Raw genomic sequence first — 17985 nt, forward strand, 5'->3', positions numbered from 1 at the left:
ATCAAATGATCGAGCTCTCTGAGCATATTAAGATGAATAAGGTTGTAAAGCGATTTCGATGAGTCATGAGACAGTGTAACGTGATTTGGTGTGACATGCGCGATAATCCGTCCCTTTTTCAACAGTATCATCACGGGTATCAAATGAAAGCGATTTTCGAGCTTAATAACGCGAATATTGCAGTAAAACCATTTTGCTGAGTTACATGACAGTGTAACATGATTTCTTTGGACATGTGCGATAATTTGCTTTTTCTTTAACCTTATAACAATGGGTATCAAATGATCGAGCTCTCTGAGCATATTAAGATTAATAAGGTTGTAAAGCACTTTCGATGAGTCATGTGACAGTGTAACGTGATTTGGTGTGACATGCGCGATAATCCGTCCCTTTTTCAACAGTATCATCACGGGTATCAAATGAAAGCGATTTTCGAGCTTAATAACGCGAATATTGCAGTAAAACCATTTTGCTGAGTTACATGACAGTGTAACATGATTTCTTTGGACATGCGCGATAATTTGCTTTTTCTTTAACCTTATAACAATGGGTATCAAATGATCGAGCTCTCTGAGCATATTAAGATGAATAAGGTTGTAAAGCGATTTCGATGAGTCATGAGACAGTGTAACGTGATTTGGTGTGACATGCGCGATAATCCGTCCCTTTTTCAACAGTATCATCACGGGTATCAAATGAAAGCGATTTTCGAGCTTAATAACGCGAATATTGCAGTAAAACCATTTTGCTGAGTTACATGACAGTGTAACATGATTTCTTTGGACATGTGCGATAATTTGCTTTTTCTTTAACCTTATAACCATGGGTATCAAATGATCGGGCTTTCCCAGCGTATTAAAATGAACAAGGTTGCAAAGCGATTTTGATGAGTCATGTGACAGTGTAACGTGATTTGGTGTGACATGCGCGATAATGTGCCCATTTTTCAGCAATATCATCACGGGTATCAAATGAAAGGGCTTTTCGAGCTTAATAACGCTATTATTGCAGTAAAACGATTTTGCTGAGTTACATGACAGTGTAACATGATTTCTCTGGACATGCGCGATAATTTCTTTTTTTCCAACCCTATAATCATGGGTATCAAATGATCGGGCTTTCTGAGCGTATTAAGATGAATAGGTTGTAAGGCGATTTTGATGAGTCATGTGTCAGTGTAACGTGATTTGGTATGACACGCGCGATAATGCGTCCCTTTTTCAACAGTATCATCACGGGTATCAAATGAAAGCGCTTTTCGAGTTTAATAAGGCGATTATTGCAGTAACAGGATTTTGCTGAGTTGCATGACTGTGTAACATGATTTCTCTGGACATGCGCGATAATTTGCTTTTTCTGTAACCTTATAATCATGGGTATCAAATGATCGGGCTTTCTGAGCGTATAAGATGAATAAGGTAGTAAAGCAATTTTGATGAATCACGTGACAGTGTAACGTGATACGTGATATTTTTATCTTTTGGCACCCTATAGTCATGTGTTCCTAATGATTCAGATTTTAGAGAGTAATGGAGCGAATTTTTCAGTAATATAGCTTTACTGAATTACGAGGTCATGTAGCGTGATATGGTGTGACATCCGCGATTCTTTCCCTCATTTTGAACCCTACAATCACAGGTATCAAATGAGTCGGTGCTTTGAGAGCAGAAAGATGAGTACTGGAATGAATAAATATTGGTAAAATATGAGACATCTTGACTTGACACGGTTGATATTTCATTAAATAAACACTTTTTTCAACCCTATCAGCACCGGTATCAAATGATGAATAGTCTTTTATAGCACGCCAAGGCAAATACTGCAGTAATACCTTTTTTTTCTGAGTTATTTGGCGCAGTTACGCGGTTTGTTTTTAGATACGCGGTAATACATCACATTCTCAATGTTATCATGATGTTTGCCAGAATCATCCACTGAGTGCAGCAAAACTATTTTGCAGTAAAGCTTTTCTGCTGAGTCATGAGACGATGTTTGGTAATTTGGATTGACATGCGCGATAATAAGCTTTTTGCATCCCTATTGCGCTTGGCGTCGAATAAATCGGCGTAAAAGGCTAAAACTGCAGCAAAATAATTTTGCTAAATTATTGTACGAAGCTACGTCATTCGCTTGGACATAGCAGATAATATGCTAATTTTTCATATATTTGTTAGGGGCATAAGTTTACTCGGCTTCTTGAGCGTTTAGCCGAATGCAGTGAAATAATTTCAGATTTTTCTCAATTTGCCTACTTTTGCTTGACATGCGGTAAATGACCCTCTTATTGCCTTCTCATGATGTTAAAGTAGATCGACTTTATCAGCGTAAGAATGCTACCAATGGAATGCGTTTTAGGACTTTGACGATATTGCCAAATTAATCGGTTATTGTTATTTATAAATGAAGTCGATGGTTCTGCAGCCGCTATTAGTATAATAGCTGATGACATTCCAGCTTGAACCTAGCAACGAGAGCTGGAAAAGGAGAGAAAGACAAGCAAGGTAGTGTAATTGAGGCTAATATATTCATATATTATTTCAGTAGAGAAACGCCAAAACTTTCTGAAGTAACTGAGTTAAAAAGAAGAGAAGTGTAAGAAATACTCCCTGTACACAACAATATTGCCGTCTGCTAAGGGTGTCTGGTAAATGTCTCTGTCGCTTTCTCGCTTACAGACGACGTACGTACTCGAGCGCAGAGTGGTTGCCCGCAAGTTGTGAATGAGACAGCAAAAGTAATGTGAACTATAGCTATCATCTGAGGGCAGAAAGATAAATGTTATTAGTTATTACATTTATATTTCGAAGAGAATACCCTTTTTTTTTTTCAGTTGATGCAGACGGCAGCACAAGCGTTTCCGAGCCGAGAGAGCAGACGTCCGAAAGCACTGCACCCGGCGCACAACGTTTGTTCGGTCCTTCCGTCTTTTTTTGTGAAATTTATCGGCGATTATGCTTTTTTCGGGAGTGAATAACGGCACATATTGAACAGCTGACAGAGATGGAGAACTCCAAGAAACGAGGGCGGCCAAGAAAATTACGTGGTGAGAGCAAAAAAACTTACCGGCATGTGTCCCCAGCCGACCGCGAAAGAATCATCGATGTGGCTAGGCGCGGTGGAGACCTGAATCAGCTTGCTGCTGCAATTGGCATAAACATAAAGACTGTTCGGTCTATTGCAGCCACTAAGAGGAAAGAAGCGAAGAAGCGCGGTGGCTCTGTCCAGAAGTTTGGCGCTAACATCAAGGGCGCATTGTGCGATATTGTTGACAGTAATCCGTCGTCAACCCTGGTTGAGATCCGGAGTTGCCTCATAGAGAAGTTTCCGGAATTACAAATCAGTACATCCACTATCGACCGCCTTCTCGACGGACATGGCTACACTCTGAAGCTTGCCACACCAAGGCCAATCGAAAGGAACCGTTGTGATGTTAAGCGCGAGCGCCGAGAATACGCCCAATGGCTTCAGGACCACGGTACCACAGTAGCCCGCTACTATATTGACGAAACAAACTACAATGTGTGGTGTTCGCGAAGCTTCGCAAGATCTAAACGCCGTGTGCCAGCTGTGCTACTCTTGCCTAGCACGAAAGGTGCAAATGTGAACATTTTGGCCTACATCTCCCTAGATGGACTGCTTCACTACAGGATAATTGAAAGGGTTCACTGGGCCGTATTTAATGAATTGCTTACTGAAGCCTCACAAAAAATTTTGGAACAAGACGCTGATTTGCAGGCAGTTTTCATTTTCGACAACGCGCCAGCACATAGCCGCGCCGAAAGTGCAGTGCTGGCCTCAGAATGCCACTCTGTGAGAAGGCTGCCTCCATACAGCCCATTTTTCAATCCCATAGAAGAATTTTTTTCCAAATTTAAATCCTCAGTGAAAGCATTCTTGCGCGAGCATCAACAGGATTTGTTGACAACCCCACAAAATGTCACAAAGAAAGCCCACAGACGCGCACTCTTGGTCGACGCCGCGAAGAGGTCTTTGCAGCAGATTGAGCCTTCCGATTACGCAGCATACGACAGACACAACGTTTCCTTCGTTGAGCCGGCTCTGAATGATGATGACATGTAAAATGGACACTACATTTCAACGTGCACTCATGTCCGAAGCTGGAACTAAATTCTCGGCAGAAGAAGAGTTTTTGTACGCAAAACAACCTTTCGTATATCTTGTTCCTTTTATAAAGTTCTGCACGGACGTCTTTCGTGATCACTCGCCTCACTGCATTGACACAGGCATCTTTTTTTTTTTTTTGCTTAAAAGCAAGAGCCGGATCTAGCGCATTGGCAATCACCAAACCATAAAACTTCAATATAGTCAACATCTTATTGACACGCTTTACATTGTTACCGCGATTGGCGGGACCACTCGTGCAGATTACTTGCTAACATGAACCGTCATTGGCGACTGGGGAGCTAAATTTTGTCGTTAGTATAAAATGTCTCTATAACAGCACCACGCGCTTGCAAAGGGCCTGTAGCACAGCCGCCTCACGTAAAAAAAAAAGAATTTTATGTGTTATACCCACACAAATGTAAATAATAGGGACTGGACAGCGCTCATTGCTGGCATTCGCCGCGGAGCTTGCGCTTTGGAGCGCGCTCGTTGTCGTTGGTTTGTGTGGAAATTGGAAATGCTATTGTTTATATGATGATGTGCGTGCATATATCATCAGGAGAGCAAAAATTTGGGCCAGTTGTGTGAATATGTTCGGTTAAATGAAGTCTGGTCAACAAAGCTGGCCAAAATTGGTGCGTTGTTGGCTGCACCGGCGGCTACGCGAACACGGCGGACGCTTTTAAGTCGAATAATTTCTACGGCTTTCCACACAAGCATGAGTGGCGGAGGACTTATTAGCACGGTTCCTTGAAAGACAGAGGCATGCATATACGTAGTAGGCTACTGTGTGGTCGTGGAAAGTGCCGAGTGTTTCAAATTTCGGTTTCAACTGGATGCTTTGGGCCTTCTGTTCCCCAGGTGTGATGGCACGAGAGTTTCGGAACCGAAGCCGCACTCATTCATCTGTAGTTCCTTTATTGTCAATTAGAAATCGGAGGAATACAACAGCGTAACTTACAACGCTAGCATTTATTCGCCTGTGTACAAAAAAAATTGCAGCACGGACAAGGAAAAGGCTGCCACCATCGTCGTTCAACTGCGTACGCTCTTCAGTGATGGGCATAGACAATGTTTGTGCAGATATACTTTCACTAACAAGATAATTTACTTTTTTCTCTTAACAAAAAGAGCAGATAGGAGACGCGAACAATTCCTACTACCATGAGCTTCTCGTCCTTTTTCCTCTGTTCGTTTGTCAACCAATGACAGTGTAATGAGAGCTCTGCGTTGATACTCTTGCAATTTGTTAACGTTCGTTTGTGGCATGTCCGCCTCGCCTAAGAAAATCACTAATTTCAGAAATATTCAACACCGCAGGGTCACAAAATCTGCTATCGGCTTCATATAAAAGACGAACAAGAAAAAAAAATACATTTTAATTGTTGGAAACAAACATGAACGCAGTATTTTTTTCTTCTTTAATTTTTAGGGCAAGCAGACTGCCGTTTGGAGTGTTAATTGTTGCCGCAGATATATCTTCTCGAGTAGCAAATATTTATCTGTTTGTTATTTCGCATTCGCGTTGCACTTGACAGGAGTATACGTATTTTCTCAGCAGCGCCGATTTCCTGGCCCGTCTAAATATAGTGTTTCTCAAAGGCGTATTGGTGAACGCGGGATTTCGGGATAATGGCGTAGTAAGACAAGACCGTTTTACCTCTCAGAAATTACTTGCATGGCCAAGGTTGTAAATAGATTAAGCGGCAGTGCGGCAAGCTGCAGTGACAATATATGTAAAAGAAATAGCTTTCAGTTATCCGGAATCCTTGACGTGCATATAGGAAACTACCTACATGGTTGTATCCCCTCACACTCATCAGTTATCGCGGTCTACATAGTATCGGCTCCGCAAGTTCGTGATACGCTGAGAAAATAGAACACCTAGCGAAGGAGCCATCAGAGGGATTCCTTTGACAATAGTACGCCCTCTTACTTACCTGGCTTATCTTACAACACATCACACTCTCTGTTTTTATTCGATTCTATTTAACAGTTTGGCAGTATTATACTACTGCCTTCAAATCTTCAAGGCAGCTGCGGTCAACAGCACTGAACTTCCTGCACTTGGAGAACGCCTAAATTAGCAAAAGCCAAATCTTCTCAAGATGTCGCTATCGTAGCAGGTGTCCAAAAAAATAGGGCCGCGCATAGCAGGAAAACTTTTTTTCTCTTCCAACATCCACTACATGCCAAGAGAAACGTATTTATATTACAACATTTTCTAAGTCAGTTGTCCGCAGCAGCTCCGACGTGATCACCCAGAGCATTGTAGTATATGTAAAAATGATGCTTAAGTAATGTAAAATGACGCTTATATTATGATTAAATTTGATAGTCTCAAGGCCGGAGTCAGTGACCTATTGTAGTGTAATTGTGCAGGCAGTCCTGGGTGTATGTTTATTTGCTTTTCCTACCATAAATATACTCATATTTTTGCCTTGCTTGTCTTTCTTTCCTTTTCCAGCTCTCGTTGCTAGGTTCAAGCTGGAATGTCATCAGCTATTACACTAATAGCGGCTGCAGAACCATTGACTTCATTTATAAATAACAATAACCGATTAATTTGGCAATATCGTCAAAGTCCTAAAACGCATACCATTGGTAGCATTCTTACGCTGATAAAGTCGATCTACTTTAACATCATGAGAAGGCAATAAGAGGGTCATTTACCGCATGTCAAGCAAAAGTAGGCAAATTGAGAAAAATCTGAAATTATTTCACTGCATTCGGCTAAACGCTCAAGAAGCAGAGTAAATTTATGCCCCTAACAAATATATGAAAAATTAGCATATTATCTGCTATCTCCAAGCGAATGACGTAGCTTCGTACAATAATTTAGCAAAATTATTTTGCTGCAGTTTTAGCCTTTTACGCCGATTTATTCGACGCCAAGCGCAATAGGGATGCAAAAATCGTATTATCGCGCATGTCAATCGTCTCATGACTCAGCAGAAAAGCTTTATTGCAAAATAGTTTATCTGCACTCAGTGGATGATTCTGGCAAATATCATGATAACTTTGAGAATGTAATGCATTACCGCGTATCTAAAAACAAACCGCGTAACTGTGCCAAATCACTCAGAAAAAAAAAGGTATTACTGCAGTATTTGCCTTGGCTTGCTATAAAAGACTATTCATCATTTGATACCGGTGCTGATAGGGTTGAAAAAAGTGTTTATTTGAGGGAAATGAGGGAAACAATCGCAGAAGTCACACCATATCACGCTACATGACCTCGTAATTCAGCAAATCTATATTACTGAAACATTCGCTCCATTACTCTCAAAAATCTGAATCATTAGGAACACATGACTATAGGGTGCCAAAAGCTAAAAATATCACGTATCACGTTACACTGTCACGTGATTAATCAAAATTGCTTTACTACCTTATTCATCTTAATACGCTCAGAAAGCCCGATCATTTGATACCCATGATTATAAGGTTACAGAAAAAGCAAATTATCGCGCATGTCCGGAGAAATCATGTTACACTGTCATGTAACTCAGCAAAATCCTGTTACTGCAATAATCGCCTTATAAAACTCGAAAAGCGCTTTCATTTGATACCCGTGATGATACTGTTGAAAAAGGGACGCATTATCGCGCATGTCAAACCAAATCACGTTACACTGTCACATGACTCATCAAAATAGCCTTACAACCTTATTCATCTTAATACGCTAAGAAAGCCCGATCATTTGATCCATGATTATAGGGTTGGAAAAAAAGAAATTATCGCGCATGTCCAAAGAAATCATGTTACACTGTCATGTAACTCAGCAAAATGGTTTTACTGCAATATTCGCGTTATTAAGCTCGAAAATCGCTTTCATTTGATACCCGTGATGATACTGTTGAAAAAGGGACGGATTATTGCGCATATCACACGAAATCACGTTACACTGTCACATGACTCATCGAAATCGCTTTACAACCTTATTCATCTTAATATGCTCAGAGAGCTCGATCATTTGATGCCCATGGTTATAAGGTTAAAGAAAAAGCAAATTATCGCGCATGTCCAAAGAAATCATGTTACACTGTCATGTAACTCAGGAAAATGGTTTTACTGCAATATTCGCGTTATTAAGCTCGAAAATCGCTTTCATTTGATACCCGTGATGATACTGTTGAAAAAGGGACGGATTATTGCGCATATCACACGAAATCACGTTACACTGTCACATGACTCATCAAAATCGCTTTACAACCTTATTCATCTTAATATGCTCAGAGAGCTCGATCATTTGATACCCATTGTTATAAGGTTAAAGAAAAAGCAAATTATCGCGCATGTCCAAAGAAATCATGTTACACTGTCATGTAACTCAGCAAAATGGTTTTACTGCAATATTCGCGTTATTAAGCTCGAAAATCGCTTTCATTTGATACCCGTGATGATACTGTTGAAAAAGGGACGCATTATCGCGCATGTCAAACCAAATCACGTTACACTGTCACATGACTCATCAAAATAGCCTTACAACCTTATTCATCTTAATACGCTAAGAAAGCCCGATCATTTGATGCCCATGGTTATAAGGTTAAAGAAAAAGCAAATTATCGCGCATGTCCAAAGGAATCATGTTACACTGTCATGTAACTCAGCAAAATGGTTTTACTGCAATATTCGCGTTATTAAGCTCGAAAATCGCTTTCATTTGATACCCGTGATGATACTGTTGAAAAAGGGACGGATTATTGCGCATATCACACGAAATCACGTTACACTGTCACATGACTCATCGAAATCGCTTTACAACCTTATTCATCTTAATATGCTCAGAGAGCTCGATCATTTGATGCCCATGGTTATAAGGTTAAAGAAAAAGCAAATTATCGCGCATGTCCAAAGAAATCATGTTACACTGTCATGTAACTCAGGAAAATGGTTTTACTGCAATATTCGCGTTATTAAGCTCGAAAATCGCTTTCATTTGATACCCGTGATGATACTGTTGAAAAAGGGACGGATTATCGCGCATGTCACACCAAATCACGTTACACTGTCACATGACTCATCGAAATCGCTTTACAACCTTATTCATCTTAATATGCTCAGAGAGCTCGATCATTTGATGCCCATGGTTATAAGGTTAAAGAAAAAGCAAATTATCGCGCATGTCCAAAGAAATCATGTTACACTGTCATGTAACTCAGCAAAATGGTTTTACTGCAATATTCTCGTTATTAAGCTCGAAAATCGCTTTCATTTGATACCCGTGATGACACTGTTGAAAATAGGGACGAATTATCGCGCATGTCAAACCAAATCACGTTACACTGTCACATGACTCATCAAAATCGCCTTACAACCTTATTCATCTTAATACGCTCAGAAAGCCCGATCATTTGATACCCATGAATATAGGGTTGGAAAAAAAGAAATCGCGCATGTCCAGAGAAATCATGTTACACTGTCATGTAACTCAGCAAAATGGTTTTACTGCAATATTCGCGTTATTAAGCTCGAAAATCGCTTTCATTTGATACCCGTGATGATACTGTTGAAAAAGGGACGGATTATTAACTGAGATAAGCTCGGTTAACCAAGCTGTGAATGGACAAAGAAGTGACTGTTCATTTTCACGTGTGCAGGAAGCATTTGAGCGAGCATTTTGTCTAGAGCGTTCGCGCAAAACAATTCGAGGTGTAGTGACCGAATGACCGGCGTGCGATGTTACGTTCTCCTGCTTATTTTAAATCAAACAAAGCTAGACCGTCGCTGGGTAGGTGGAAATGTATGACAGTGTCTTAACGAAGCCAATACCCTCCCTTCTTCTAAATTTTGTGGCTCTAAATGCACTGCTGTGCTGGCTTTCACCATTACTCAGTTCAGATACTTTTTCTTAATTCCATGATCAAACAAGGAGCTCATTTGCAACAAACGGTGCTGATGCGTGCAATGTGTGTTTCTATCCCTTGCAGTGCTGTTTTACGTCTCTCAACTGGGAATGAAAGCGCCGGACGTGAAGATGGGCATTGAATTAGTGCAGTGCGTTACGAAGGAGACGCTCGGCACTCATGAACAGTCTGCCATCTTATTAGCGGCGTCGTAAGTAATGCACTACTTATTAAGGTGGAAGCTTCTGGCTCATAGTGAAAAATCTCGCGTGCGCGAGATCTGCTAGATGTGTTCTCTTTGTCTAGCGTTCCTGTCGTCTCCATGGGAACGTAGGGGACGCGATGGTGAGCGACGCCATATCGACAATCTCACACTTGCAGGAGCACTGGAACGAACGCGCGCAAAAGAACGCCACGCAACAGGAGCGGTGGTGCTCCGTAAAATACCACACTTACAGCCCTGCGGGAGTAGAGTAGTGGTTAGGGCTCGCGACCACTGTGCCCAATAATGCGGGATTGAATCGCGGCCTTGGCGAGCGCTTTGCGGTGGAGGCGAAAATCTAGGCGCCCGTGTGCTGTACGATGTCACTCCCGTTAAAGAACCCCAGGTGGTTGAAATTTCCGGAGCCCTCCACTAAGGTGCCTGTGACAGCCCGAGTCGCTTTGGGATGCTAAACTCCACAAACCACAAACCTTAAAACTACACTTTACCAGCACTGCAACGAACGCGATCCGCGTTCGAAACAATGGAAATTTTCACTGTTCCTCACGAGCCCTGGCCTTGCAGGGCTCATGCTCTTGCTCTCAAGGGGCTCAAAGCTCAAGGGGCGCAGCAAAGCAGCCATGGCCTGGTGGTTAGAGCACCCGTCTCGGTTGCGGGAGGTGGTTAGTTCGACAGCCACCGCCGCACTCCCACCGGTAAAAATGGGTACAAGTGTCCCCCGGCCTCGCGCTTAGCTTACCTGGGGGTGTGCGCTTGGAAAAAGCTGGATAGATGGGTGTATGGATGGATGGAATATAAGAGAGTCCCCTTTGAAACGGGGCGGTAGCAGTAGCTATCATGCTCATTTTTCTCCCTATATTTTAATTATTGTTTTAGATTGGTTAACTATACCATCATTTTATTTATTGAATTTTTGTTTCCTTACTAACATTATGTCACTTTTCTACTTTTAAGCCACCAATCTTCCAGTCGTTTTTTGCTAGCTTCCACCGACGGTTTTTTCACCCGGCCACTGGTATCTCTAAACACCAGAACTTCAGGAAGAGTGATTGCGCCTGCATCGACTTCCGTATGGATACCATTACATTAGAGTATAATATGGTCAATTGTTTAACTGGAGTTGCCCCATACAGCACGTGCGTAATCTTCATTGTTAAATTTATTTCTGTAGCTGCGTGTTCTAAGGCATCCTGATCTAGCTTCAAAGAGTAGGGCGCTGTCTCTTGAGCTATCAAAGAAAGCTTCCTTCCTGATCCGCGTTTTCCACTTTCGGTATAATTCCACTCTTTCTTATAAATCGAATTTATCCAATTTTTACCCTCTGTGTTTTTAACCTGTTGCTTAACGCTCTTTATTTCTTCGTCCTTGTGACCAGCATACTTACTGGTCAGTTTCCTAGTTTTTTTCCTCCATTGTGAGTCAACGCTTTTTAGGCATAGATATTAAAACACTTTCGCTGTCCCTCTGTTACTGTACAATTTCTTCAGGCGTTCTTCATATAATCTTTTACTCTGAACTTCCCGTACTTCGAATGATGCCCAGCCCATATCGCCCTGATCCGCCTCATTTCTGGTTTTGCCTTGGGCTCCTAGTGCTAATCGTCCGACGGCTCTCTTATTTATCTTTAATGTCGACTGTACCTCTGAGTTTAGGCACAGAACCGCAATTCCGAAAGTAAGCCCGGGCACCATAATTCCTTTCCAAATACCCCTCAGAATCTCATACCTGTTGTGTCCCCACAATGCCCTATGCTTCATTATCCAGGCATTTCATCGCCTTTTGAACTTAAGTGATTGCTCATGCTTTCCAATCTATGCCAATCCTTCGTTTACCCATACTCAGAGATATTTATATTCTGCTACTCTGGGTATTTCATGGCCTTGTATTTTAAGACCCTGATCAGTTTAGCCGTTGAAATTCATCAAACCCGACTTAACTGCGCTAAAACTGCATACACCCCGCTGCGCCCCCTGGTGGGCTAAACCCAGTTTCGAGCAACCTAACAGCCTGCAAAGGTGGTTTATGTTCGTATTAGTTCTCACTTTGAATTTCGGCTTTAGCAGCAGTCAGCAGCAGTTCTAAAAAAAATAAAATGGCCACATAAAGGGCTTCTGCCACGCAAGGTGGGCTGCTTTTTATGAGGTTCGGGCAAATACAGAAGTGAAAAAGAAGATGACGGGTCAGCCGCGATAGACAGGTCGCCATGTTCCATTAAAGTTGCAGCCGAGGGAAGAAACGTCGCCGCAGATTTAAGTGCAATGGACCAAACAGCTCCGAAGAAACCACACTGCCCGCCACATCCTAGTGCCGACGTCGTCACACCCGGTCTTCAAAGGCCTCCACTTTTGAGGCAGGTACGCCACGATGAGCGACAGGAAGGTAAATTGCCAGTGTTCGCCTCAGCGCCGCGTTCTCCTCAGCGCAGCGGAGACGGAGCATCCGGGACTGACTGGAGCTGGCCTACCACAAGTGGGACGAAGTCTGTAGAAGCAAGAGAGGTCAGTAAAAAAGAAGCCTCCAGCTTTGCCCACAACTTTGTCTTTGAGGCCCCTAAGCTGACGTCAGCAGAACTATGTGCGGCCCTTCCAAATACTCCGCTGACGTTGAGGCAAAACGAGAGAAAGGTGGCAAACTTCGACATGCTCAGCACTTCGTCGGGCGCTCTCAGTAGCATAACGGGGGGACCTTCCGGTGCTTCCGCATTGCTACAATTAAAGGCAGACGAAGATGGCAGACACTTCATCGACGACACTGCTGGAGTTACTAAGCATTCGAACGAGCACTCGTCTGTGACACAGCAGCAAATCTGGAACGAATCCGAGAGGGAAAAGGAAGGTGATTGTCGTGAAGAAAGGTCCGTCCAGCTCGATGCTCCGGGTGGCCAGCTCAACAAGAATGCTTCGCAACACAGTGTGGCGGTCGGCAGCTCTCAAAATTTGTACGTTCACAAGGCAAGTATTGCAGCCCAGCCAGACGGGGCGGGCGACTCGAGCTTTGTGCGTACAAGCGAGGAAGTTCTCGGTGCTGTTGACGGTGGCGGTGCTTCAGACCCCGGTGCGAGTCGAGAGGCAAGGATGAAGGTTGAACCACAGGTGAAGTTTGATGTGTGCGAGGCTCGCAAGGTTATCTTCACCTTTTCCGGCATCGGGGCGGTGACCAGCGCACTCGAGACTGAACCCGTAGTGACGCTGAAGAGTAAAATGCGCGAGGTCCTGTGCCTGTACACATTCCACGCGGTGTGCCGATTCCGCAAATTTTTCGGTGTGACCATGGTCTCTTTGGGCCTGTCTTTCTGCTTGGGAGAGTACGACAACTTCTGTCATTGGCCATTCCGCAAGACCGTTTTTTTTGAAGTCCTTCATCCCCAGAGGAAACCAAGGTTCATGAAACCACAGTTATATCCACTACGGGCAGTGCCAGAAGATGCATTTACGAAGCCAGTCGCCGGAACTGAAAATCCCGCCGTTTACAGCCAAGATTATGCGTGGGTCAACGTTGTAAAGGCCGGGTTTGTCGCCAACGATGCCCTCTGCTATCAAGTGTGGTTTGAGTGAAGTGGTAGTGTGTTCTTGATGCTTCTTGCTAAATATGTAAAAGTGCTGTTCCTTAGTTTGTTCTTCGTTTTATCTTCCCGACTTCACTCCTGTATTTTATTTCATTGGTGGGCTCATCTTTGAAAATAAAGATCAGGAAGGAAAAGTCATTTCATTCTACCGTATCGGTAATTTTCACCGAAAAACGCAGAAAGGATATCTTGCTTTTATTCTCGGGAAATCAGGAGTATGAATCTCCATCGCATAGTGATGTAAAGGGGCCACATTATGGGCTTCTGCCGCGCAAGGCGGACTTACGACTGTCCAATGGCGGAGCGAATTATTGTCCCACCGGCGAGCGTTTTTGGCGCATAGCCTCTTTCCCCAGCCTTTCATCCTAAAGAGCCGTGAACTAGGGCAGGGAAAAGCTTGTAGCCATTGAAAACCGGTTGGTGCCCGGCGGTATCGGGAATATAACTTCGCACGTCCCGAATGCGAGGCGGATGCTCTGCCCAAGGTCACCGCATCGGTTTTTTCAACCAAGATTTTTCATCCATGGCCCTTTTTCACAAGCATTTCACCCCAGAAGAGCCCAGCACCAGGACGGGGAAAATCTTGCACCCATTGGAAACCGGAGTTTACCCTGCGGCACCGGGAATCGAACCTGGTACCGTGTGAAGCAGCAACGCTCGGGCTAGCGCCATTCTCCATTGCAGATACTACAGTGCTCTCGCAACTGTTTTTTCTTCTGCCTTCATGTTGTTTTCCCCGTTATCTATGATTTATTACTATCATGTATTACTTCACAGCTGCAGGCATTCAATTGCGCATCTCATTGTTAGTTTCGATCTTAGCTAAAATTCATGCATAACACTTAAAACCGATCACATTATTTTTTTCCGCGGTTACCCAGATGGGGGACAGCTGCACCAAAGCGCCATTTTCATTCAATGGAGTTTTCGTTTCCATACTGCTCGAAAAGCATTAAATTCGCCGAAATAAAGCGAGCTTGCGCCAAAAATTCCGCACTTTTTAATATTTTTCTCCACTTGCTGGGGTTTCCAGGGGCGTCCGAGGATACGAAGTAATTCGCGATGGCGATTGCTCTTGCACTCGAACCACTCGTTTTCTACGTATATGTATTCGATCTGTGTGAATATTCGTGAACTGCGGTATTTTTTGTGTCCATACTCGCTGCCAGCAATCGTGGATTCCAAGCGGCGTTCATTGGTTGCAGCTTTTCACAAGGTTCATATCAGTTGCTCACCTTTCGTGGAATCGACGCGTGCGGTAGTACTAGTTAGGGAAGAAAGCGATGCCTTGACGGCAATGAGAGCCGGCACCAGCAAGTGAGCGAGACATGCGGTGCTGCGCGGCACGTTATAGTGCGGGGCCAGAGCGCAATCTACGAGCAGCGGTGACGAAAAGTGAGCGGGTGCCAGGGCTACGATCATTTTCGATCACTGTACCACGATGGACGCGGCAGCTGCGCAGCATGTCCCGCATAGCAACACAGTGGAACAGACAAAGTATGCGTGCTCTCCTGCGATCGCTTCGCCGTGACCGTTTTAATATTATACACAATTTTACGTCGAATTTATTCGAACTTCGTTCATACCGACTGTAGAAGCGTCGTCCTCCAGGTCCACGTAATTCTATGGCGTTGGTCGCTCGTTAATACGGGCTTGGTCGAGCTCGCACCGGTAAATTTGGGCGCGGCATCCCGTAGAGGTGCGACCCGCGCTGCCAGCGATCCCAGAACAAGGTCCCTGAAATCTGAATCTAATAGAATAGTGGTGCACGTGTACTTCACGCATGGTATGGCGGGCACGATGACGGTCGGAGCCCCAGATCTCAAGTGCAGCTCAGGGGCATATTTTCCGTTAATTTCATCGTCGCCCCGTGGCTGCAATCAGGTGCGCTATTGGGTCAATCGGGCCGTTTTGAACATTTATTGGCGCGACACTGTTTTTTTATTTTTATTTTGCGGATGTGTTCACGCGTTTTAATGTCTACACACATTTCCCTCACTTTCATCCGTGCGCTTCGTCCAGTGCGCTGAAACTGCGTGCTGCCTGGAGTCGGTGCAGTGAAGCAGGCCGTTTGTAGTTAGGCACCGCTTCCACTGTTTTGCCCGGCCACAGAAGCCGCGGATGACTTAATGATTTTAATGGAGATTTACATTGCATGGACGCAGTCTCAGGTTGCTGCTACAAAACATTTATATTCCTTTTCCATAAGTATACTCCTGAATGCACATTTTCAAATGCCCCATAGCGTGCTTCAGAAGGCATATCTGCCTGCTCCAAGAGCTGCTCTCAAAGCAATTCTGGCCATGCCATTCATGTTAAAGCCCGTAGGGATCACAGTGCTTTGTGTGTCCCCATTACTTTGAAAACAAGCCGTTTACGTAGCACAGTGTTTCTACTAATATACCGACGTTGTTAGATTTGGGGTTCGGGTGCGCGCTGGGCGATTCCCTAAATATGGCGACGCCCGTTCCACCCAGGAGAGAGATGCTGATGAGTGAAGGCAGTACGGAGTTGAATGACGAAGAAGACTGGGTTTATCTACATCTTTGACGAATCAATCAAGAACCAAGAACTAGAGCAAGAGCCATGATGCCCGTACCCATTGGGGAGTTTATTTATAGACTTTGTCTTCCCTAAATTCCCTAGGTTAAGAGCGGGCCTTATAGCATCCTCGATCACCATGCACTGGGTGCCTTTTGCACCGCGGCAGTGCACCCTGAGAAGGATCAACACCCAGGACAAAATGCACCGCGCGGGTGCATGCATGCAGCGACACCTTTCTTCTCGAGCGCGAATTTGATATTCTGCTGCAATCTCGCCAAACTCCGTGCCGCACACACACGTTGTAGAAAGTAACAATATCAACGGTACGAGGCGTCATTCGGCAATGTCTGGAAGATAGCTCAATGATATCATGGAAGCGGCTACACGATCGAATGATATATAGAGTGTACTTTCTGCTATGCAAAATATTACGGCGACGGCTTGTTCGCTACTTTTGTTTGCCGCATACCACGAGTGAGTTAAATCCAGTCATTACGCATACAATCGTGATTACTCAAAAACAATAAATGAAAGCATGGGTTCTTCAGGCGTCGTCTGTAGGTAAGGGCCTCGCTGAGACAAACACGACTTCTCATAGCAGATGTTCCTGCTCACCCAGAAATGCTTTCGGAACTGCATATAAATAACACCATTCACGCCTCAAAGGCACATGTAGTACGTTACAAGCTTGACGTTTTAAAGGCTCTACACACTGCTATGTTAATCGTAAACAGCCGCTCGCTATCATTGAGGCGCCAGATGATCGGCCCGATGAAAAACTTGGTTGACTTTCGGGCTATCACCGTGCTGAGTGAGGTCGGTTGTCATACCGTCACCAGTTGCTCTTTTATCGATTACGGCAACCATCCGTACTATTTTTCTCTATCGCGTCAGTCTGCGTGCAGACGCCATGGCAGAAGCGAGCACATCGAGCAGGGCAAAGTGGCTTCTCTGCAGCGTGCGTCCCGCAGTGCTTGCCGGGATTGCACCCCTGCGAACCACCAATTTTCGGAGTGCTTGACGGGGCAACGCCACGCTGTTGCTGAGGGTAACAAACTGGATTCCAAGGGAAGGAAAGCGTAGCAGGGGGCGGCAGAAAGTTAGGTGGGCGGATGATATTAAGAAGTTCGCAGTGGTCAAGTGGATGCAGCTAGCACAGAACCGGGTTAAGTGGAGAAATATGGGAGAGGCCTTCGCCCTGCAGTGAGTATAATCATGCTGATGATGATGATGACGGGGCAACGAAAAACTGCCCCAGCATGGGGCGCTTCCAGTGATTGAGGACAGCGGGTGCGCACCAGTGCAGTTGATCGAGGATAGATGCTGCGCACTAGGGCGCCCCTGTGCGCACTGGTGCGTGCGATTGAGGATGCTATTAGTCGAGGGAGTGTCTTGATCACTGCACAGTGACGCACTTCCACAAACTCTTACTCCTGGTGACACCACCTCCGAAAGGGTTCAGACTTGGTGGCAAGGAGGAAGCCGTTGTGGCAGTGAAGATGGCGGCACAAGAAGCGCCCAGTATCTGTCAATGGCTCATGTTCAGGGCACACACCTGCGGGAGAGGAGCCCACGCTCGCCGTCTACAAGAGAAGGGAGAAGCGTAGCCGGACCCTTTTCCCTCCGTCTTGCTACCCAAAAGGGGGAATGCCCACGCGGCCGCCTGCAGGGTACAGAGT

The sequence above is a fragment of the Amblyomma maculatum genome, chromosome 7, assembly GCF_055883805.1.
Source record: "Amblyomma maculatum isolate TAMU_Amacu chromosome 7, ASM5588380v1, whole genome shotgun sequence".
Classification (NCBI taxonomy): domain Eukaryota; kingdom Metazoa; phylum Arthropoda; class Arachnida; order Ixodida; family Ixodidae; genus Amblyomma; species Amblyomma maculatum.